General features: G+C 44.3%; 1 protein-coding gene across 5 annotated transcripts in view; it reads right to left on the bottom strand.

Annotated features, from left to right (window-relative positions):
- Disp1 (dispatched RND transporter family member 1) overlaps nt 1-16,091 on the bottom strand; it is a 154,620-nt gene extending 138,529 nt beyond the window's left edge. The window contains exon 1 of one of the 5 annotated variants that reach the window (XM_021231847.2): nt 15,920-16,091. The gene's annotated coding sequence lies outside the window, so the exon portion shown is untranslated. Of the gene's footprint in view, nt 1-5,637; nt 5,851-15,919 lie in introns of those variants that run through there. The other 4 variants (XM_021231851.2, XM_013119215.3, XM_021231850.2 and 1 more) reach the window with 4 other exon arrangements.
- Nucleotides 16,092-24,941: the final 8,850 nt, after the last annotated feature.

The following is a 24,941-nucleotide window of genomic DNA, read 5'->3' as shown; positions in this document are numbered from 1 at the left end:
AAAAAAAAAAAGAAGCCAAAAAGAGTCACTATTTGGTAAGTACAGTACTTCAATCCACCCCTCAAATACCTAACTTGCATGGGAGATGGGAAAAAGACAGGGTGACAAAATAATTAGACATGGGCAACTCAAAATGCCTTAGTTCCTTGAGGTTTCAAAAACTAAGCAAAATACTTACTGCAAATAATCCAAAATGTTACATTTGGACTTTAAAATGTTTTTAAAGACTTACTTTTTTATTTACAAGTCTATGTGTACAAGGAAGCCAGAAAAAAAAAACTCTGGAGCTGGAGTTACAGGCAGTGGTGAGCTACCATGCAGGTGCTGGGAACTGAACCTGGGTCCTTTGAAAGAGCAATAGTGCATGCTCTTAACTCTCAGCCATCTCTCCAGCCCTGTAATCGTTAATTTAGCCAATTAAGGTTAGGGCTTTAGCCTGGTAGAAGGAACCTTTCTAGTACATGTGAAGCCCTGGGTTCAATTATCACATTGAAAAGAGAATAATTAGCACAAATTGTATATGTTTCTGGTGGTTTTACATATGCTCATTGCAGATTAGCAAAGTCAAAGCTCTTGACCCCAAAGCATGAGGAAACCTAAGCAGCATCTGGGAACAAACCACCGTTGCCTAAAACCTAAGACTAGACAAAGCAGACTCTTAATACGTGAATTCTCTGTCACTCCACATCCTTGGACACACACCTGAGGGGGCTATCTGAGAACAAACTGCTAACCGTCAGCAACAGCCATCAGCACTACCTGTACAGGCTTCTAGGCCAGGAATCCAATAGCTACTTGCTTGATAGCCCTAATTCACTCTTCATTTCAAAGTGGCCTTTTTAAAAGAAATAAAACTATCTAAAATAATTTTTTGCAGTAGATGGAAATGAGTTCATTGTTACCCTACATTATCCTTTTCAGCCAGCAATAACTTATGGGTGTAGAGCAAAGGAAAATAAATAAATAAATAGAAGCTGGGTGATTTTAATCAGAGTTTGGATTCCAGCCCTGCCCTGCAGCATGCTGTAAGATGAGAAGTGTTCCATCTCACATTCCAGGGAAAATGAATTTTTATGTGAGCAGGCCCTGTGTTAACTGCCACCTCACAGAGCAAACATGTCCAAAGTGCATACTACTTTCAACTATCCTCTATGTTACATTAATTGAAGCAGCATCCTTGGAAAAACTGATCAATTATAAGCTAACTGCATCTAACAAAAATTCAAAGTGAAACACATGGAATAAAACAAGTGGCTAAAATGCCCCTGGTTGTCCGTGTACAGATGAAATAACACCCCCCCCATACTTTAGGTTCACACAACAAAAAATTTAAGGACCTTTTGAAAAAAAGAAAACAATGTATTCATGGGAAAGGACTTTTAAATATGCCCCAGCCTTCATTCTAACACAGAGTTAGACAAAGTACCTTCACCTCTCCCGAGTGAAATATAAATAGCTACTGTCTTAGTTTGCTTTCTCTTGCTGCCATAAAACACTGACCAAAACCAACTTGGAGATGAGAGGATTTTTAATGGCTTACATATCTCTACCACAGTCCATCACTGAGGTAAGCCAGGACAAGAACTCAAACAGGGCAAAAGGATGAAAAAAAAAATTCTCTTCACAGTCCTGGACTACAACTGATTAACAAATAGCATTAATGGTACTACCAAGATTCAGCTCAAACTAATGCCTACAGTCTGGCAATCTTCCAAGAGTCCCATTTAGACCCTACAATGCCCCCAGAGTGTCCTTAAAACCCTGTGGAGAGGGTTTCCAAACTCCTGCCCTACTTGTTTACAGAATTTGGGGGTTTCATTAGCACCTGTTTCTTTACCACCAACTTCTTCCAGAAAGAAAACTCTGAACAACTAGTCCTGGTCCTTGTGGTCCCTGTCCTTAAGGCCCCTTGGACTATGCGCACTGGCAAACGTTCTTCAAGCTCCAAGGGCAGCACACATCACCCCGTGCCCTAATGGACATGTCAACCACAAGAAGACTACAGAATCAACTGGGGGATTTCCAGCCTGAACATGGCACTCCCTAAAATTGGGTGAATCAGTGCCCTCCTCTACTGCTCTCCAACCACCAATTCCCTGAGGCAGGATCTCTCCCTCAACTTAGGCTTGGACTTCCTTGACTGGGCTGGAAGCCAGCAAGCCCCAGGAACCCTGTCTCTGTGCACAAGAGCTGGGGTTACAGGAGTGCTGGGATCAGAACTCTGGTCCTCATGGGTTACACAACAAGTGCTGTTAACCACTGATCATTTCTCGGCCCCCTTAAAATCACCCTTTAAGTCATAATACTGATAATACATATGCACTGGACGTGCACTCATTCATTTTTTTCCGAGGAACCCTAACTGATACACTAAAACAGTAAAGGTCAAACGGGCACTTTTCAAATATCACAGCATGTTAAAGAAACACCAATTGCTATTTCAGTACTTTCAGTGCAACACCAACACATTAACAATACACTGTGATCATTAATCACTATCACCAACCCAACCCAGCCCTGACTCAATCAATACAAGCTTCTAGGAAGAAGTATTTCAAGTGCAGAAGGCCAAGCTAAAAATAAACATTAACAAATGAGCAAGAAAACAGACACCAAAAGGTACCACAGGAAGCAAAAATAATAACCTTCCTAGCATAAGGAGATAAAAATTAGAAATATATGCATAAAATTTTTCAGTTAAAAAACTGTTAGTAGCAATACAGAGCTCCCACACAAGTTGAGGGCACTTTAGATCACCACACACAGGAACAGGATGTGTCTCTTAAATGTTAATGAAATCTCCACCCCAGAGAACACAGGCAACCTAAGAGAGACATACATTGATCCACCTAGGAAAGGGAAAAAAGACAAGATTTCCTGAGTAAACTGGGAGAATGAGAGGCAGAGGGATGGTGGGAAGGGGAAGGAAGGAGGGAAGGGGAGTGAAAAAATGCATAGCTCAATTTTTAAAAAATGGAAAAAAAACATTTAGTGAAATCTGGAACTTCCAATAGCAATGAAGATTTTGCTAACAGTACAGAATGATGTCCACTTTCCAAGAAACAACAGTCTAGCAATTTGCTGCCTTCATCGGGCAAGTAAAATAATCTAGACAATTACAAAGCAATTTTGTCAGAGATAGCAAATCATACACAAATTTTTCTATAAAAATGATAAGCTGTATATCAATTACAAATATCCCCCCCCCAAGTTCTTCTTCTCCTTAGGGCCTCAGAATGATGGACTATGCCCTTCTTAACAGGACCGTAGTTTTCCGTAGCTGCTCTGGATCCCCTTTGAGTCACTGAGGCCTGACTCACCTTGGTCACTACAGAAGGAAAGGACTACCTCAGTAAAGGAAAAAGGACAAAGGCTGATCGTAAGAAGGATGGGCTCTGCCTCAGTCATCCTTCTTGGCTCTGTGGTGCCTCCCAATCCACAAAGTTGTGTTCCTCAGCCATATCCCGTTTTCTGGATTGGATCGAATGAGCAGGAATAGCTCTCTAACTAGGTTAAGCAGATAACTGACAGTGCACTACATAATAAGAAAACTGATAGCCCAAAGGCATTGAACCAACTAACTCAATTGCTTGATATATTACAAATTGGTGACTATCCAAACAAAACATTTAAATGTATGTATATAAAGCTGTTTGAATTATCACTGCTTAAGCAGCTCTTCCTTGACAGACACACATCATGCAGCAGAAATTTTTTTTAAAAAGTGTGAACCCATACACAAATAACTAGCAATTAACTTTAGCTAATCAAAATTTCTTACTAACATAGTTAACTATGAAACACATCTAAATCATACAGGATGCAAAGAAAGAATGTATCTAAAGGGAAAGCTAAGCAATTTATTCAACAGTTACAGCAAGGAATAAACATCCCAGTGATTTCCCAATCCCAAAGCAATTAAACTTCGAACATACCTGGCAGATCTACAGCTAGATACCTACCAAAGGAAGCAAACATTCTTGCATTTCAAGGATGGACACTTCCACCATCCATGAACTATAAAGACTCAAGTGAGCAGGGTGTTGGTAGTCCATGCCTTTAATCCCAGCACTCGGGAGGCAGAGGCAGGTGGATCTTTGTGAGTTTCAGGCCAGGCTGGTCCACAGATATAATTCCGGGACAGCCAGGGCTGTTACACAGAGAAACCCTGTCTCAAAGGAAGTCAAGTGTTAAAAAAGACTCAAGTGTTCTCAAGTGATTTGTCTCTTAAAAGTCAGGAGAATGGGAGGATGGCACGGAGGCCGGAGGTCATCACTAGAGGTTTTAAATCAAGATAACATGCTAAAATAAAATCAGGCCTTCAGGTAAGCAACATGTCTGCTGAAGAAATGAAATTAAGAGGTTGGAGAGATGCCTCAGGCAGTAAGAGCACCGCACTGGCTGCTCTTCCAGAAGACCTCTGATGGATTCCCAGCACCTACATGCAGCTCCCAACTCTAGTCCCAGGGGACCATGATTCCCTTTTCTGGTCTCTGTGAGCACCAGGCCAGTATGTGGAACACAGACACATAGGCAGACCAGACACCCTATAGGTTTTTTTTTAGAAGGAAGGAAGGGAGGGAGGGAGGGAGGGAGGGAGGGAGGGAGGGAGGAAGGAAGGGAGAAATTAAATGAAGACATGCAAAACAAATCAACATAGCAGTCATCACAGTAACTTCCGAAGACTTCATTCAATGTCTTCATTAATACGTTAAAAGCGCTGTTTGAGGTGCCATTCTACACTGGAAAATATCAGCTGTGTCAGTCAACATACCGTTACTACAATAACTATCCCGCTGGAGCAGAGCTATATTGATACTAGGATATCAATAAACATACAGAGCTTTCTGATTTGTTTCAAATAGTTCAGGTCAAACCACCAATTAAGATTTAAGTTACCTGTGCTGGCAAATACGGAATGGGGAGGGGCGAATTAACATTCTAACTCTTGAGATGTGAAACACATCAATCATTACAAATCAGCCTGCATCAGTGACAGCACTCCCCGGCTTTCCCTAGCTACACCCAGTACGTGGCAAAAATCCAATCTATTTAACATCTAAAAATGTGTCACCACGTTGGGAAGCAAACAGTAGGCTGTAAAGTACAAACACGAAGGTGCTAGCTTTCTCCAGACATTACAAGTTCATCCCACGACAAAGGAAGTGGGACAACCTGAACTCGAAAGGCAGAGAAGAGTCCAAAACCAAAACTTCGGTAGGCTTGCTTGCCTGAACCAAGGACGTGAAGTCCTGTTAGTCTGACAAAGAAAGGCAGCCTGAGTCGGAGCTAGGTGAGTAATTGAGGTTTTCCCTATGAACGTAGAATAACTCTCCAAAGCCCACAGGAAAGGGACTGGAGGAGTCTTAAAGAAAGAAACTACTGCAAAGTAAGCAATGGTTGCTGAGCATGCAAGCCGCGGCTGGTCATCTCGCAGACGGGTTAGCTCAATGCGTCCTTCTCATCTTCGCCCCCGATGGAGAAGAGAGCTGGCTCTCGAGCTCTCCCTGCAAGCACCCGAGGCCGTCTCGGGCCACCTTCCCCACCAGCCGCGGGACGCGGACACACCCCCATGGAGGATGTCACCTCGGCCTCCACAGCCCCTCGCAGCGGCCCTGGGCCGCCTGCCGTCCTCACCCCGGAGTCCCGGCTCTCCCGCGCCGACTCCCGCGAGCCTCCCCGGCCTCCCCCAACGCGCGGCACCGGGCGACGCAGCGCTGAGAAGCATCCACACGGTCCCCAGGCGTCCGGGACACTGAGGCTCCGAACTCAGCTCCAGCCGGAGCTCGCGAATCCTGGCCCGGAGCCGCGCTTCCGCCTGGCGCGGGCCGCGGTTGCCAGCGGGACCGGAAGTCCCGCCTCTGGCTCCTGGGCCCCGGCCTCCTGCTACTCAAAGCCTCTGCAGCTGGGCTGGGGTGGGCATGCCTGTGCCTCTCCTCTTTCTCAGGCTGCCCCTGGTATGTCACTTAGCTAGGCTGCAAATGCCGGGCCAAGTGTCCACTAGATGACTCGGGCACCGACCCCTGAGCCCACACTCTGGTTGAAAGTTGAGAAAAACAAAAGCAGTGGCTAATCACTCCAGGTGGGAATAGATATTACTTCATTAATTCCAGGTATTTATCTTCTCCGTCACTCACGGAACAAGAAAATGGTGAACAGAGAACCACACCTTGACGGACTGTCTAGTTATCTTTATCTCTTGTTTCCTATTAAACCCTACCTTCATGTCAGAACCGTGAGGATTGAAACTCCCCTGAAGACAAGTATCGTTCTTCCTCCTTATTTATCCCTTTTCCCAATGTAGCAACATTGGCTAATTCTCCTTTTTCTGCTCTCCACTGTTAACTTGGGTCCTTTGGTTGGTTTATTGAGGGTAGGTGGTTTGTTGGGTACAAGCTGTAATCCCACAAGGAGCAGAACTTGTTAAGAGCCATGGCGATGCTGTGGAGAATGGTATGGAGTGGACAGCTGAGAAAGAAGATTGCCAATGAAAAACAGCTTCAGCTGAGACTGAATAAAAGATGAGAAAGGCTTAAGGTAGTCAAGGGCACGCACATCGGGATACCCGGAAGTGAGAGCATGTCTTCACAGGTAGCTGTAGAAGTGGGGTCAGTCCAGCAAGAACAAACCTAGACAAGGTCAGGTGATGCAAGGAACTTTGAGCTTCAAATTTCATACAACAGAATCATGAGGCAGTCTCTAGTAGAACAGACAAAACAGTGAATCGTGGGCATGCCCGGAGTGTCTGCCCAAGTTATCAAAAACAAAAACAAAAACCAGAATCCTGGGGATTTTAGCTCAGTGATTACGGTATTTAGCAATGTACATGAAGCATCATATAAACTGGGCACAGTCATACATGCCTGGAAATTAACTCTCAGGCAGTAGAGGCAAAAGGATCAGTAGTTGAGGTCATCCTCAACATATAGCCCATTTGAGACCACAAGATAGAGAGGACAGGGACAGGGACCAGGGGAAAAGGTTAGATGAAAGTAAGAACCTATAAGAAGTCATGGGTAGAAATGTAGTCTTTCCTGTGAGTGTTTTCTCAGACAGTCATATCCAGATGGAAAAACAATGAGTGAATGCTAAAAAAAAAACAAACAAAAAAACTCCCAAGTCTTAGATCTTTGAGGTTGCCTCAATCAACAGAGATGCCAACCAAAGGGAGGAGCCAGGGAAGAGGAGACTTCACGGACAACAGTGGGGCGTTGGTTCTGTTACTATTATTTTACTTTACTCACTATTAGTGGTTTACTATGTCACCCAAGCTAGCCTTGAACTCATGACCTTCCTGCTACATCCTAGAACTAATCTTTAAAACCCCTCATCTCAGGAACATTAAGTATGGTATAGGAACATGCAGAGAGAAGATAGCCATTAGAACTGAGTCCCACATGCAGCAAGGCTCTAAAGAAAAGGTTTATGCCCTGTTGCCTTTGATTACAAGAAGTGTCTGTATGCATTTCCAAGACATTTTGTTTCAATATCCAGAGAGCATTTTTTTCTATCTGTAGCCAAATAACTTTAAGGAATGTGTCCAGCTCATGTCCTTGTTTAAGATAATCTGCTTCCCAAGTCCTACCAGATGTGCACCAAGTAAAAGTACCCATCCTCATTCTTACATAAAACCAGCCCAGATGTTAGCACTTATCCCAAACAGGGCCAGGGAAATTTCTTCTGCACTAAGTTTGGTCTCAATTTGCATCCCAAAATGAAAATATCATGTAAATCCAGAATTAAATTAGACATATGTATGATGTCCAAAGATGATGGTGGAGCATAAAGAATGAAGAGGAAGTGGGAATTTAGAGGAGAGAGATGTAGAAGAAGAATTATCAGAGAGGTAATTGCCCTAGGTCCAAACTTCCCAGCTTTTGATGCCCAGTCCCTTGCAAGGTGAAGCTGGGCTTCCTGGCCTTAAATTCTGTGGAAATTTGTCAGACACTGGTGACACACGCCTTTAATCCCAGCACTCAGGAGGCAGAGACAGGTGAATCTCTGTCCAACATGATCTACAGAGTGAGATCCAAGACAGGCTCCAAAGCTACACAGAGAAACCCTGTCCAAAAAAATTTTCTATGGAAATTCTGCATTCTCCCAGCAAATACCTCTACTTAACTGTAGTCAATAGGTTAATTCCCAGAAATTATATAACTAGACAGCAATTTGCAGGATACAGGGGACTTGTTCACTCCATGGGATCTACCTGAGCTTGGGAGACCACATCTCTCTCTATCCAAAGACAAGAGAAGTTTTTTTGTCCTCCTGTGGGTGCCAGATCTTCAGATAACTGTTGAAATGATCACTGGGCTTGACAGATAAAGTGCTAATATCACATAGATGGACAGATCTTCAGATAACTGTTGAAATGATCACTGGGCTTGACAGATTAAGTGCTAATATCACATAGGTGGACAAATCTTCAGATAACTGTTGAAATGATCACTGGGCTTGACAGATTAAGTGCTAATATCACATAGGTGGACAGATCTTCAGATAACTGTTGAAATGATCACTGGGCTTGACAGATTAAGTGCTAATATCACATAGGTGGACAAATCTTCAGATAACTGTTGAAATGATCACTGGGCTTGACAGATTAAGTGCTAATATCACATAGGTGGACAGATCTTCAGATAACTGTTGAAATGATCACTGGGCTTGACAGATTAAGTGCTAATATCACATAGGTGGACAGATCTTCAGATAACTGTTGAAATGATCACTGGGCTTGACAGATTAAGTGCTAATATCACATAGGTGGACAGGATCATGTAATCATGTAATCGGGGCACAAAGCTGAAGGGAGACTAAATGCCGTCACCAAGCTACGTGGTTTCACTAAGGCCAAACAACTTAACAGGCCCTGGGACAAGCCCCGATCGTTCTTCCAGTCCAGATCATCCCAGTGCATTGAGCTTCTGTATGGAAAAAGCTTCATTGCTTTTCTTATCCCTGTGATAAAACCTGAAAGAAGCATCTTTAGGGGAGAGGGTAGTTTCCATGGTGAAGGGGTCTTCCGCACAGCAGAGACCCCCAAGTAGGCACAAACCACACCCAAACACCTGTTTTCACAGAGAGCCTTTACTAAGAAAAGGTGAATTGACTGCTCTCTCACTCAGGCAGAAAACAGCAACAGATGACCTTGCAGGTGTCACTCTTAAGAAGAGAAGGATGGGACGGGCGTTGGTGGCGCACGCCTTTAATCCCACCACTCAGGAGGCAGAGGCAGGCGGATCTCTGTGACTCCAAAACAATACAGAGAAACCCTGTCTCGTAAAAAAAACAAACAAACAAACGAACAAAAAAAACAAAGGTAAAGGGGGAAACCCTGTGCATATTAATTAGGTGAGCCAAAAGGGGCCTCTGATTGCTGAACCTTGGTGCCAGCCTCAGGAGGAAGAAGTGGCCGAATAAGGGAATAGGCCTTGGTGGCGAGCTTCAGGGATGTAATTTAATAGTTTTTCACTAGGCAGAGAGGACGGAATGAAGGGCAAAGCCTGTCAGAGCTCTGTGTTCAAGTGGGGAGTGTCCCTTCAGATGGACCGATCTAGAACGGTGGGAAGGCCCGTAGATACGGCAGTGGGAGTGTGACACTGCTCACTCACGTCTCTGCAGGCGGGGAAACAAGAGACTACCGCCAGAGGCTGGGCTGGGTATAGTCCCCAAGGCCTGCACACCTCTCTCCTGTGGACTCACTTGCTCCATCGGGGCCCCACCTCCCAGAGACTCCACAAGGTCTCAGAACAGTGTCACCTGCTGAGGACCAGGTACCAGACACCTGAGTCTATGGGGGGCATTTCTCATCCAAACTGTAATCAAGTGCTATTCTCAGGGAAGCAACTGTGAGACCTTTAAGACTCGTCTACTTCCTCCCTCGGGCCTCTTCATCTTCAGAGTTTACCCGTGTCTCTAAAATAGCATCACTAGACTACAGAATTATGAGAACTGACCAGAAACACTTTCAAGAGACATCAGATAACAGACAGGTTACTTCAAACCTGGAAAGAGAAGTTTAAGAGGTTTCCTAGCTTTTTGTTTCCAGTACTTATGAACTGTCTCAGACAGATAAATGAGCTAATTAATGGAGCTAATGCGCTTACTCATTTATCAGACCTAACCCGGCATATTACAATCTCTTCAGTGCATGCATAGAATTTGTCTTACCCTTATTTTTTCCACCAATGCAAATATCAATGCCACTAGCAGTTATATCAAAAACTATACCCTTCCCTTTGCACATGCACTACCGCCATAATTTATGGCAAAATCAACAGCCTATTTCCTGCTATATTAAACATTTGATGGACGCATATATCACTTAGAAGCAATGGATTGGATACTAATTAAGGTGAGTTAGTATTCTCCAATTAATAATCCCAACTGCACTACAGGTGATTGGTGGCAAGGGCTTGTCCATGAAGACCTTAATGTCCTGTGCTCCAGTAACATTTCAGAATAAAGCAAAAGATGACTCCCTACTAATTTAGGAGTGCTTTTTCCTTCTAAAGTGTGGACTGTCTCAAAAATGTCTTATTTTATTTACTGTGCATGCACAAATGTGCATGAGTTTGTGTAAGTGTGTTTGATGGTACCATGTGTGCCACAGCTCATGTGTAGAGGTCAGAAGACAACTTTCGTGAGTTGGTTCTCACTCTCTACCTTGTTTTTTCTGTAGCTACTCCAGGCTAGCCCATCCACGTGCTTCTGGCCACGTGCTATCTTTGAGTCTTGTCATAGTAGTAGAGGGGTTACAGATGCATGCCTCCACATCTCATTGTCTTATGTGGGTTCCAGGTAGCAAACTCAGGATGTCAAGCTTACGTGGCAAATGCTTTCACCTGCTGGGGCATCTCTTGTAGGCCAGGCTGGTCTCAAACTCACTTTGTAGCCAACACTGGCTTTGAACTCCTGATTCCCCCACATCTGCTTCCTGAGTGCTGGGGTTATATACATGAACTACCATGCCCAGACAATTGAAATATTCAAGAATGTGGCTTTTGATAATTTGATCCAGTTTTTTTGTGTGGTAAGTAATATAATCTTGCCATTTATGTTAGTCATCTTTCTATCACTGTGACAAAAAAATCCCTGAGACAAATAACTTGTATGGAAAAAAGATTTGTTTTGCTCATTGTTCCAGTTGGTCACTGAGGCCTATGGCAAAGCAGTATGTCATGACAGAAGGACATGGCAGAGAGAGCCTGCTCACCTCATGGCAGCTGGATAACAGAGAGAACAGCCAGGGTCCCTTCATCCCCTTCAAGGGCACACCCTCATCGACCCACCTTCCTTCCCCAATCCCACATCCTAAAGGTTCCTCTACCTCCTAAGACTGCCACATGTTGGGAACCAAAGCATTACGTTCCAAGAAGCCTTTGGGAGATAAACAATCCAAAGCACAACACCTTTGTGACCGTTTAGGTGGGTGCTTGGGAAGTACAAAGTTCATTTGCCGTGTTACTCACCTATCACCACTGTCTTCACTTACTTTCTTTTACTGGGATAAACCCCACGGTTAAAAGCAACCCGAGGAGGAAAGAGTTATTCCAGCTTAGAATTTAAGAGTCCACCGTGAAGGAAATGGGGGCAGACACTCAAGGCAGAAACTTGGACAAAAACTGCAGCAGAGGCCATAGAGGACTGATGCTCGCTGGCTTCTTTCAAGGCTCGGGTACCTCTCTCCTCCCACCCAGGACCACCTGTCCGACACAGGCTGGCCCCTCCCGCATCAATCATTAGTCAAGAAATGTCCCACAGATTAGACTACAGACCAATCTGATGGAGGCATCCCCTCAACTGAGCTCCCTCTTCCCAGACAACTCTAGATTGTGTCAAGTTGACAAAAACAGCCAGCACAGCCCTCCTTCATTGCTGAGACTTGTTCATCTTTCCAGACTGAAACTCCATGCCCATTAAACAATAACACCCAAATCTTCATACACACACACACACACACACACACACACACACACACACACACACAGATTTTAGACAAATTATATAGGCATATCCGATACAGTTCTTTCAACACCAATTCACACTTTTTTTCCGGTGTGTGTGTGTGTGTGTGTGTGTGTGTGTGTGTGTGTGTGTGTAAACCAAAGGTCACATAGGATGCCTTCCATAGTGATTCTCCATACTGAGCCTAAAGCTTTCTGCTTCAGCTAGGGTAGCTAAGCCACCTTGCTCCAAGAATACCATGTCTCTGCTTCCAGAGCACTGGGATTGCAGGTGGCCCAGCATACCCAGCTTTCACAAGGGTTCTGGGAATCCAAATTCTGGTCCTCAGGCTTCAGTAGCAAACACTTCATCTACCAAGCCATCTCCCCAGCCTCACACTCTTATTAAAGTAAACATATTTCTAAGTAGATGTAAGATAATGCCTTTACCAACGCTGTTCTCCTGTGGAATTCAAATGAAGCAGGTGGTTTCCACAGGGACACCTTGCAGAGTAATCAGGCATTTCTGTTTCTGACCCCTTGACGACTAAAACCAATGAAAATTCAAATGTAAGAGAGAAACACAGCAGGAATCTTGGCATTATGCCCATTGGCTGAAAGTCTGGGTGGGTGTGTTCCTAAGGACAAGTTAGTCATTTGAAAACTGTAGTCATATTTGTCTTTCTTCAGCCTCAATGGGCACGCCCACACCAATGATTGCCATGCAACAATGGGTATTACCACATGAGTGACTGGTATACAAACCTCACTTTGTTTCCTCCCTGGAACAAAAATCAAAGTTAAGCAGGGATATTCCTCTAGCAAAAAACCCTTACCTACTCAATTCCAACACACTAGCAAAAGGGGGCTTTGTTCTATAAAGTTGTACTCCATAGTCTGATAATTAAAATAGACCCACAACTCTAACTTAGAAATCTCACAACTAGGTAGGAAATGACTGTTCAGTGCTGGGTCTCAGGATGGTAAGAAATGGGTTTGTAGGACAGTGTTGCAGAGGTTTCTTCTTGTTCCACCAGGCCCCACCGCTTCGGCCCCAGATGAACACACAAAGACTTAACATTAATTATTAAACCGTTGGTCAATAGCTAGGGCTTCTTATTGGCTACTCTGTCTTAATTATTAACCCTTAACTATTAGTCTATGTATTTCTACATGGCCTTATCTTACCGGAGAATGCCTGGCACGTCCTATCCTCCTGGTCCCTCCATGGCTTCTCTTTCTGGTCTCTCTCCGCCTGCCTTTCCCAGAATTCTCCTAGCCCTGTCTAACTTCCTGCCTCCATTGGCCAAACAGTGTTTCATTCATCAACCAATATACAGAAGGACATCACCCATCAGGATAGGCATGTAGCTTTGTGGTAGAGTACATCCCTATCATGCAGAGAACACCGAGGTCAATTTTTTTCCAGTTAAAAACAATGGCCCTCAGACATATCCATCCTCTTGACATCAGGACACAAATTGTCATCTACAAACTCATGCTTGAGACAGTGCAATTACCAATAAATAAATAATTTCTAAAAACTTCATTATGTCTTCATTAAGTTTATGATTTTTCATTAGTCTGAAGCCACTGCTAATCATAGCCATATGTGTCCTGTGGGTTGGACACCCCTGAACATTTTTAGGGGAGACTCACCATCCCTGCAGAAGTATGTTGATCTGTGAAGAAGCCACTTCCTTTATTTTCAATCTTCTTTCAGAAAGTTAAAAGAAAATACAGTGCAGGTGTGGTGGTTTGAAGGAAAATGACCCGTCAAAGGGAGTGGCACTATTAGCAGGTGTGACCTTATTAGAGTAGGTGTGGCCTTGTTGAAGGAGGTGTGTCACTGTGGGGATGGACTTTGAGGTCTCATATATGCTCAAGTCATGCCCAGTGAGACAGTTCACTTCCTGTTGCCTACACGATGCGTAGAACTCTCTACTACCTCTCCAATACCATGTCTGCCTGAATGCTACCATGTCCCACCAGGATGACAATGGGCTAAACCTCTGAACTATAAGCCAGCCACCACAGTTAAGAGTTGCCACGGTCATGGTGTCTCTTCACAGCAAGAGAAACCCTAAGACAACGAGTTAATTGTATTTTCCTTGAGGCAGGCAGACCTTTAAGTGTTTGAAACAAATCAGGTCTAAACAATTAATTCCAGGCCAGCCAAGGATGCTTATGAGACCCTGACTCAAAACTAACAAACAAAAGATGGGGAACGGGTCTTGGGCAACTCAGAAAACTTACTGCCCAGCACTTCTTAGTCCAGCGTGACTGTTCATTGTGGGAAAACACACAGTGAGGAAATCAAGGACAAAACGATCACAATTCCCTTCAACAAACATGCAGCGCCCACAGCTTGAAACAATATCCTTTTCATTTAAGTAGCTGCGTTCTCTCTCTCACTTGAATATTTCACATGCTAGTATAACATGGGTCACTCTGTAGAAGTGGAGTTACAAAAATAACAATGAAAATAAAATTACCCTTAGTCACAAAATTACCAAAACATAGAAATGCTTCAAATACTAAAGTCATCCAGTCTTGATATGAAATGTAGATGTTTTTGAAAAGAGAAATAACTGTTTAGCCAAATCGGCAGGAGACATTTAGCATATTGGGTACCCAACTGACTCAGTCATTTTGCATCCTTCTTGGTTATTCATAGACTGAAGAAAGAACATGCCTGCTTTAAAAAAAAAGGGGTTTTTAAAGATTTTATCTATTTTATGTGTTAGTGTTTGCCTGAACATCTCTGTGCACCATATGTGTGCAGTGCCCACAAGGCTAGAAGGGGGCTTCAGATCCCCTGAAACTGGAGTCACAGACAGTTGTGAGCCATCATGTGGGTGCTAGAAATCGAACCCAGTTCTTCTGGAAGAGAAGTCAGGGGTCTTAATCACTAGACCATCTCTCCAGCCCCCATCCCCATCTCTTTCTTCAAGTCCTAAAGGCAGATAATGGTTTTTTTGAGACAGGGTCTCATTGTGTAGCCCAGTTGGCCTTGAAATAACAACAATCCTCCATCGGCCTCCTGAGTACTGGAATTATAACTATGAGCTACCACAACTAGCTAATGGGACTTTTGTATGCCATTTAAATGTGAATATTGTGTGTGTGTGTGTGTGTGTGTGTGTGTTGTATGTGGGAAGATGTGTGTGGGTGTGGGTGATGTATGCGTATTGTGTGTATGTTTGTGATATATGTGGATGTGGGGATATGCATGTGTGAATACAAGTTTGCACATGTCGCTGGTCATGTAGAACTCAGAGGACAACTCTATAAGCTAAATGAGGATCAGTACCTTTACTTGGAGGCCGTTACAATCTCCAACAGCCCACATAAGTAAGAACACACCTGCTTGTCTAGTTACCTGAAGACAGTTTTATTTTTAAAATGTGACCACTGAACCTTTGACACATAGGGCAATAGTTACCGCTAATGCTGTAAGGACAGGAATTCTGCAAGGGGCTGGGTCCTTGGGCACACTTTAAAAAAGTAACTGTCAGGCCTCTTGTACCACTCCCCTTTCCCGACCCTGGCGACAGTAACTAATAACCACGGTGTTAGCTGAAAATCTCTTTAGCACAGATCTCTAAGGACCATTTTTATTCCTGTGGAAAATGTTCTATGAAAAAAATGGGAAGCCTCAGAGAAACAATGAAAGGAGGGCCAGGGGGTAGTGCAGCAAGTATGAGCATGTACCTTCCAGAGGACCTGCTTCCTATCCTCAACACCCCTGCCAGGCAGCTGACGACCACCTGTAACTCCAGCCTTCTTGGGCACCTGCACTTATAAACACATACCCCACACACACATGCACGCACATGCACACACGAGTGCACACTTTAAAGTAACAAAAGAAAGTTTAGAAATGGTGAAAGGAAACGGTAGTAGTGGGTGGAGGCGCTGGAACTTGGGAACCTTGATTTGTCAGTCAATTGCAGGCCTTTGCACCGCCCTACCTCCACGGAGCATGCGACGTGTGTCTGTCTTCATCCTCTTCTCCCTTGCCAACCTCTCTGTGTCCCTGAAGCTGCATCAATGCAACAAGTGCCCCAGGATCCTTTAGGCTTTGAGTGAATGTCTAAAAATAACAAAAAACAAAAAACAACTTTACTTTGGAACCCAATGCCATCTGACCAAATGGTAAATAAACCTGAGAAGGCCTGAAAATGATCTACTGTCGGGAGTGAATGTGTGTCGTTTTGATGTGAGCATGGCCATGTCAAGGACTCCAAAGCCTCAGCCCCATGAGAATGTCAAAGATTTCCCTGGTAAGGCTCAGAGAGATGACAAAGTCTTCCTTGGGTCTGAGTATGAATTTCGACACCCACTGAGCTTTCTCCCTCTGGGTGTTCCCGGTCTTCAAACTCCTCCCCTACAGAATTGCTCCTAAGAGATTAGCTAAACCAGCCTCCTTATTCAGCAATAGCTAATAGCCCCACCTCCCTGTTCAGCTGTATGCAATAGCCATACCTCCGTGTTCAACTATAATAAACGGGTTGCTCTTCCAGGCCGTGGAAGCTTCTCTATCCACGAGTCCAGACCAGCCAGTGCCAGTTTGTCTGTACCATATCTGTGTGTCTATCCTTTTCTGCATTCCCTCACCATCCCAGTAAGGTCAATCTGCTTTAATGGTGACCCCTCGGCTGGCCTGCCTTCAGCTAGGGACTCAGCACGTGGGTTCAGTCCATTCCCTGCTCCTCCCCTCCTGCTTCTCCTCCCCTCCCCCACCTCCTGTGGGTCTGCTGAAGTATTAGCCCACCTTCAGTCCATACCAAGCAGCAGTTTCACCTTCAAAGGCCTTGAGTGGAGATTCTAAACCTGGATGAATTGTGTGACCCTGCCTTTAAAAAAAAATCGATTCTGGCAAATTGAGCTCAGAGTATTTACAATCAATACACCCTACCTTCCAGAGACGGCTGGCTGGCTGCCCCCTGGACAGCCATTTCCTGGTTTAATGCTGCTGAGTCATCGCCCCTGCCCTGCCCTCCACCCACCCTTTTCAGCCATATGGGAATCACCTTGGGGGTTGCTCTTGGCTGTTTATTGTTTGGTTTTTGTTTTCTGAGTCCTGTTCACCGACCAGGATTTTTTTACATTCCAACCCTAGTTCCTCCTCCCTCCCCTTCTCCTGCCTCCCCACCTTCCCCCATCCCATCCCCATCTACTCCTCCGAGGAGTCATTAACTTCTGGGATACCAAGTTGAGGCAGGACCAAGCCCTCCCCGGCTGGTCAAGGTATCCTGCCACGGGAAATGGGCTCCAAAAAGCCAGTTCATGCACCAGGGATGAGTCCTGGTCCCACTGCCAAGGGCTCCCCCAAATAGATCTAGCCACATAACTGTTACCCACATTCAGAGGGCCTAGTTCAGTCCCATGAAGGTTCCCCAGGTGTCAGTCCAGAATCTGTGAGTTACCCCTAGCTCGGCCAGCCAGGATTCTTAACCCCTTTCCTGGCAAAGTGTTCTTATATGCCACATTCAACTACAAGACTATACACGTCACCACTATACCCAGTTACTGGCAAAGCACCCTCTACATGCATGAAGTCTTTCAAATGTATGGTTCAACCCAGCTCAGTTCATTAGAGAGAAAGATTTATGGGACTATTCTCCAGAAACCCCACTATCCAAGACTATCCTCTCGTTTTCTTTCTGTGGTTATGAGAAAACGCTCGTCAAAACCGACTGAGGAGGAAAGGGTTTATTTGGCTCATCGTGGGAAGCCAGGGTAGGAACTGAAGCAGGGAGTATGGGAACACTGCTGATTGGCTGATTCCCAGGCTCATCTTACATAGCCCCGCCCACCTTCCTATACATGGTACCACCTCCCACATCAATTAGCAATCAAGAAAATATCCCCATAAAGATGCTTATATGCCAATCCAATGGAGGCAATTCCTTAGTTGAGGGCCCCTCTCCCAGGTGCGTCAAGTTAACAACTGAAGCTAACTATGACACCAACCTAAAGCGTCTGCTAACATTTAACTACTTGCAGCCTCCGGAACCACAGATTGTATGAACTTCACTGATGGTAATCTAAAGGAACAAACGCCAATCTATAATTGTTTGGGTTTTTTTTTTTGCCATCAGCTTCAATTTTTAACCCTGAATTAAACCATAGTGTCCTTTCTCTGATCCTGGATGTCCACATCATTTGGGGGTTTCTTGTTGCCTTTGTTTGTTTTTGAGACAGAGTCTTACTATATAGCCCTGCCTGACCCAAACATACTATGAAGACCAAGCTGATGTCAAACTCACTGAGATCTGCTGGCCTCTGTGTCCCCAGAACTGAGATTCGGGTGTGTACCACCATGCTCCTCCCATATTAGTTTTTCACATGATCATGATAAAAATCAAACGGCGTTTGTTAAATACGTACGGTATTACCATTCATGAGTATCATTACATAACAACTCAGGCAGTTGAGGTATAATTGAGTTACAATTATGCCCATGTAGAACAAATCTTGAGACAGGAAGATTTGTCATTATAATTACTGAGAATTAAAATTACTTTTGGATTATGATTGTTCATTAATTTGACAATGACAGTTTAAGCACAACTTGGTTCTTTACGGAGACATTTTAACATTTACATATGAAAATATAAGGAATATAGTATCATAAAAGCATTTCAAAGCCTTTTAACATCCATAACAATGCTACCCACCAGCCATTATTGAAGCTACTTTGAAACTGAAAATTCCAGAGTGGGTGGAAAGAGAGAAATTGAAATACTTCAATATTTTACAAGGAGGAATCTGAGTTATTCAGTGTTTCTGAGTATGTACATATTCTTCCTACAGAGCATAGGGAGACTCAGACATCAACAGCATATTTGTGGGCTCAGCAAATAAATAGGCTGAGTACAATGAACCCAACTCCAGAAGCAAATAAAAAACTGGATTCTAACCGTCACATTGGCTGTACCAGAGGGGCTCAGGCACCAGGGATGACCAGGCAGTGTCTTAAGGGACAAGGGATGAGGACCCGTGGACCGCTCCAGATCTGAGATCAGTGTGAGCTTAGCAGTGTGAGCCTTTCCCTTGTGTGATGCCAAAGCTGGAGCAGTCCCCAGGTCTCCAGAGAGCATCTGCTATGTAAGCCCTCCTGTTCTCCCATTCTTCCCAATCCATCCTCAGAGATAACCTGCTGGTCAATCCATGGGGAGTTTCTTGTTTGAACCGGGAGTGGCTTTCACTATTCCTATCACCCTCTCTTGCTGGGCTACCTGACTAACTAGGGATGACTCCAGTGTGGTGTATAGGAAGATAAATACGTCTGTGTTCTGGTTTCATTTCTGTTCCTGTGATAAAAATACTCTGATAAAAAGCAACTTAGACAATAAAAAGGTTTATTTAGCCTATATGTCCAAAGTAGAGTCCATCACTATGGAAAAGTCGAGGCAGGAACTTCCAGCAGCCAGTCACAACCACAGTCAAAAGCAGAGAAAAGATAAATACATGCATGCCTCTCCTTGTCATCCCTTTCTTTGTACTTCCAACCCCCAGGGCTCCCTACCCAACATGAGTTGTCCCACATTGGTTAACACTTAAAAACAATCCCCAACAGACAAGCCCAATGCAAACCTGATCTAGACAGTCTTCCTTAGAGACTCTTCTCAGGTGACAATGGATCAAGTTGACAATTAAAACTAAATTAAATGACAATTAAAACATCGCACTGTGCTTAGTCAATTTCACCACCTTGGAGTGTCTTGTCCAAGATAGCTATCAGAGTAGATTCATCGTGGTCAAAACTTTGTCTCTTTTATTCACTCCTGTATTGACTCCCACACAGCACTCCTCGTTCATGCCTAGTTCAATGCCAGGCACGTGTGCAATATTCAATAAATATTTTTGAAGGGCTGAAATGCGGATTGAGATGTGCTCTGCATTGCAGGCACTCCTGTGAACCGTGGTTGTCGAAACCAAAGGAGGAAGAAAGGAAACAAGAGGAAGAGCAGTTAGTTTACTGTGCTTGGCTTTGAATCAGTTTGAAATGCTATGGGTAACTCTCAAAATCAGTTAGAAATCTCCGTACTTGTGGGGAAAAAAAAAAACAAATAAAAGGGCATGTGCTGTGATGCCCAGAAAATGTTGAAGATGTGCTGTCAAATAGCAACACCTAGTGACCAGTCCCCAAACAACATGACTGTTGAATTGCTTTCACACGGGCAAGGAAGTCTGCAGAGTGACCGATTCCACTGTCCTAGCAACAATGATCGTTAGTGTGTGATGATCCTCAGTGGTTACACAATACTCAAATTTGCCTTTCTTCTTTTGGAAACTGACACAAATGCTGTGAAGAATAAAATCAAGCAGTAGAGCGGAGAAGGTTAGAGTCTAGCTGTTTGGCATGGCAATGGGGCAGCTAGACAGACGTTTGTTTTCTGAACAAGTTTGATTCCAACAACTGGCTATAGAACATACAAGTCCTCTGTGTCTGCCTGCCTCAGAAATGGTGGGTCACAAGAAGTGCCAGGAGAGGGGTGGGGTGACACATGCCTGTGATTCTAGCATTTTGGAGTCAGAGGCAGGAAGATCATGAGTTTGAGGCCAGCCTGAGCTAAATACCTTGCCTTGAAACAATAAAAAATAGAAGTGGCAGGCCTTAGAGAGGGAAGAACTCCACTAAAGCTCTCATTACTACAAAAACAGCTCCAAGGATAGTCACACACACACACACACACACACACACACACACACACACACACACAGAGAGAGAGAGAGAGAGAGAGAGAGAGAGAGAGAGCAATTTCACCAAGTGTGGTGGTTGTGTTAATTATCAACTTGACCGAATCTAGAATCACTTGGGAGATGGACCCTAAGGACGTGCCTGTGGAGGATTATCTTGATTACATTAACTAATTGGAGAAGATGAATCTTAATTGTGGAAGAGAATGTTTTCTGAAAGGAGAGTCCTGGGTGGTTTTATACCCAGCTGAACATTCTTCTCTCTTTGCTTCTAGACTGCAGATGCAGTATGGCCACATTTCTGACTCACAGATGGTGAAACTAAAACTCTGAGACATGAAAAGATGAGTTCAAGTTCATAAAGTGTGTGTGGTATTCAAACCTTACAGAAGATGATCTCTGCAGTCAGGGTTCTGGGCTTCCAAGTGGGAAAGGTTTAGAAAGATTGCTGATGGAATTCAAATGGAAATCACGGAAGAGTTGGCAAAAAACGTGTCTTGGTTTATTTTCCTATTTGCTGTGTTAAAAGCACTTTGGCAAAGGCAATCCTCAAAGGGTTGGTCTATCTCACAGTTCTAGGTTACAGGCTGTCATGGTAATGCCAGGAAGATATGGTGTCAGGAGCAATCCATGGCTGTGACAGAGTGAACTTGCCTATGTCAAGATGGATCAAGTAGAAACAGTACCAGAAAAAGAGCCAGGTCCTAATCTCAAGGTCTGCTCTTTTAAAAATCGCTTCTTCTTCCTGTTGGATCCCACTTCTTGAAGTTCCACAACCTTCCAAAAACAGTGACACCGTTGGAAATCAAGTGCTCAGGTTTGGTGCCTGTGGGTGTTGTGTCATATCCAAATTGCACCATTCCGCCCAGGCCACCATGGGCTCCTGGCATTTCATAATCCAAACTGCATCCAGTCCACCTACAGAAGTCTACGGAGTCTAACGATGACGACCTGTCTCCCTTAACTTTGAGCCTCTGTAAAATCAGAATGCAAGATGCATGTTTCTAATGTATGACAGCAAAGAGTCAGCTTCCCTGTCCCCAAATTGAGGAATGGGGCACAGCAAAGGAACCATTACACTGAAGTAATACTAAACATGAGCATACAGGTATTTCCTTGGGTCCCTGTTTTTGGTTCTTTTGGTATTCAAGAGTTCAATTGCTATATCACATAGAAATTGTTTCTTGTGTTTAGATAGGGCCTCATGTAGCCCAGGATATCCTCAAACTCATTGCATAGCTGAGAATAGCTTCAAATTCTGACCCTCCTTATCTACTTCATCCATGCTAGGACTATAGATGTGCACTACCACAGCTGGCTGTGCTTTTCTTATTTTTTGAGGGCACTGCCACATTGCGTCAAACTTCCAAGTTTTAATAGCATTCTGCTTTTCTTGTTTTTGTCCCCGGGGCCCCTGGGAACAGAGCTGCCTTTTCTCCAGCAGCCTAGTTCACTTTTAGTGCCTCGGTCTCTTGTGTTAACTCGCTGCTCCTGGGATAATGGTTGTGGTTGGTTTTGTGGGATGCAAACTTCGCAATGCTTCCTGGGTGCTACAGGTTGTTACCTTTGTCCTGTTGTGGTGCAGTGTCTGCTTTACTCGCCATCTTCTTTAGCTGGAGCCCAGGGAGCTAGATGGGGCACTCACGTAGAAAGCATCTGTAGAGTGGGTACAGCAGAGAACAACTGTAGTGTGGGTGCAGTAGCTTCAAGCCCTGTTTCTCCTCTCCTGAATCAGTAACAAGGCTGGGAAAGGGGTGTGCGTGCATGCGTGTGTGTGTGTGTGTGTGTGTGTGTGCACGTGTGTGCATGTGTGTAAATTCAGGGGTTTCTTAATCTGTAATTCATTAATATTAATTGTACAAGATAAAGGGTTCCTTTGACATTTTCTTAGCACTATAATATCCTTTATCACACACACACACACACACACACACACACACACACTCCTCCCTTGTGCCCCTGTTCTCTCCTGCCATTTCCCCTCCTCTCTCTAATACTCCACCATGGAACTCTTGATATAAATGACCCAGGGGATTCTGGAGCATGTGACCTTTTAGGATCAATGGTGACTAAGGACAAAAGCCATATTAATGAGTGAGTGTGTGTGTATGTATTTATGTATATATATAGATATATACCATATATACATATATGTACATGTAAAGAGAAGCCTTCCTCCCAGCCTGGTTCCAGAGCTGCATCAGTCCCAAATAAACACACAGGAGGCTATATTAATTATAAAGCTGTTGGCCTTGCTTGTTTCTTACTGGCTAGCTCTGACTTAAGTATTTATCCCATAATTGCTAATCTAAGTATTTCTCTTACTGGAGAGGTTTCCGGGCTTCTTATCCCTATGGCAGTTACATCTTGACTTCCTGTGTTTCTCCTACCCAGAGTTCTCCTGGACTCCTAGTCCCACCTATCTTGCTTCCCTATTGGCCAACAGTGCTTTATTGACATATACACAGGACTTCCCTCATCATGTACATGTATGTATGTTTGCCATATGAAATGTCCTTTGTTTGATTTCCAACACCAAAAAAAGAAAAAAAGAGAGAAAGAGAATGCAGGACCAGTAGGGCAGACAGTCGGGTGTACCTGCTGAGTCCTGGACTCTGGGGTGGCTGTTCTCACCCATGCCATTTCATGTTTTCTGTGCAACTTTGTGCCTTAATCCTTTCAGATACTGTCTTAGGTTTTTTTTATTGCTGTGAAGAGACACCATGACCATGGCAACTCTTATAAAGGAAAAACATCTAATTGGGGCGGCTTACATTTTCAGAGGTTTAGTCCATTATCATCATGGTGGCATACAGGCAGACATCGTGCTGGAAAAGGGGCTGAGTCCTACATCTTGACTAGAAGGCAACAGGAAGTGGTCTGAAGCACTGGGCATGGCTTGAGCCTATATGAGACCACAAAGCCTGTCCCCACATTGACACACTTCCTCCAACAAGGCCACGCCTCCTAATAATGCCACTCCCTGTTAGCCTATGGGGGCCATTACATTTAAACTGCCACAGGTATTATAACAAAACACCACAATATCTATCAGTAGCTTATAACAACGAACGTTTCTTTCTCATATTTCTAGACACTAGAAGTCTAGCATCGAAGTGTCAGCATACTCTGTGTCAGGTGGGGGCCCACACTCCACTTTACAGAACACTGTTGTCTTGCTGTGTTATCTCAGGATAGAAGGACAGGGTGGGGAATCTCTCTGGATCTCTTTGATCTCTCTCTCCCTCGCCCACCTGATCTATTGAGGGAGGCACTAATCTCATTATGATCTATTGAGGGAGGCACTAATCTCATTATGATGACTCTTATGACCCGATCACCTCCTATTGCTTTCTACTTTGGGGTTAGGATTTACCATCAAAATTCAAGGAGAGACAGGGACATTCAGGTCGTGGTCCTTCACATTTTCCCTGAATTTTGCTCCCAAGGTTAAAAACTTGCCTGAGGTTGCAGAGTCATGTAGAAGCCTGAATGGTACTTTTAGTAACATCTGCCTGCAAAATCCACCTGCCCTGTTATGCTTGGGTCAGTCTTCCTATGTAGACTCACATCGTGAATCCATCATTCTTTTTTTAGGGTTCCAAAGGTATGCTGCCTAGAAAGCTCACGAGAGGCCCCCATACCCAGGATAATTTCCCTCTGCTGGGTGGCCACGGCTCAGGTTTTGGTACCCAGAAGGAAGAGATGCAGAGCGTACAATAACATCTGATTAACCTGTTTGGTGTGGGTTCTCTGTTGGGATTTGCCAAACAACTCAAAGTGGAAAATGTCCTTACACGTTCTGAGATGCCAAGATAGACTCTAATGACCCCTGTTTACCTCCTTCTGTGAAGCCATGGAACTCTTTGAAGAGAGGTTGTAAAGGTCTTAGATGCTGTTTCAGCCCCCCCATGCTCCATTACTCCAGTCATTCTTGTGTTATTTCATGCCCTACTTTCCATAACTCCAAGGCCTTGGTGACACTGTCCCTTCTCCCTGAAATGCCCCCCCACTTCTCTAGGCAATGGTCACAATGTCCCTGATTGCTTACACTGTTCCATCACCAGGACCAATCCCCCCCAAGCCCTTCAAAGGCCCTCCATCTGGAAGGGCTGTGTGCAGCGCTGGCATCTGAGACTGCTGCTCAGCCAGATCAATGAGCTCCCTGCATTTTCTTCATCTACAGCTGTGATGGTCACTTCTGACTTCACACCCGGACTTTCTTCATCTACAGCTGTGATGATCACTTCCAACCTCACACCCTCTTTTGAGCATAACTTCAAG

The sequence above is a fragment of the Mesocricetus auratus genome, unplaced genomic scaffold, assembly GCF_017639785.1.
Source record: "Mesocricetus auratus isolate SY011 unplaced genomic scaffold, BCM_Maur_2.0 Super-Scaffold_100676, whole genome shotgun sequence".
Taxonomy (NCBI): Eukaryota; Metazoa; Chordata; class Mammalia; order Rodentia; family Cricetidae; genus Mesocricetus; species Mesocricetus auratus.
The sequence above is the reverse complement of the archived record's forward strand: the minus strand, read 5'-3'. Positions and strand labels throughout refer to the sequence as shown.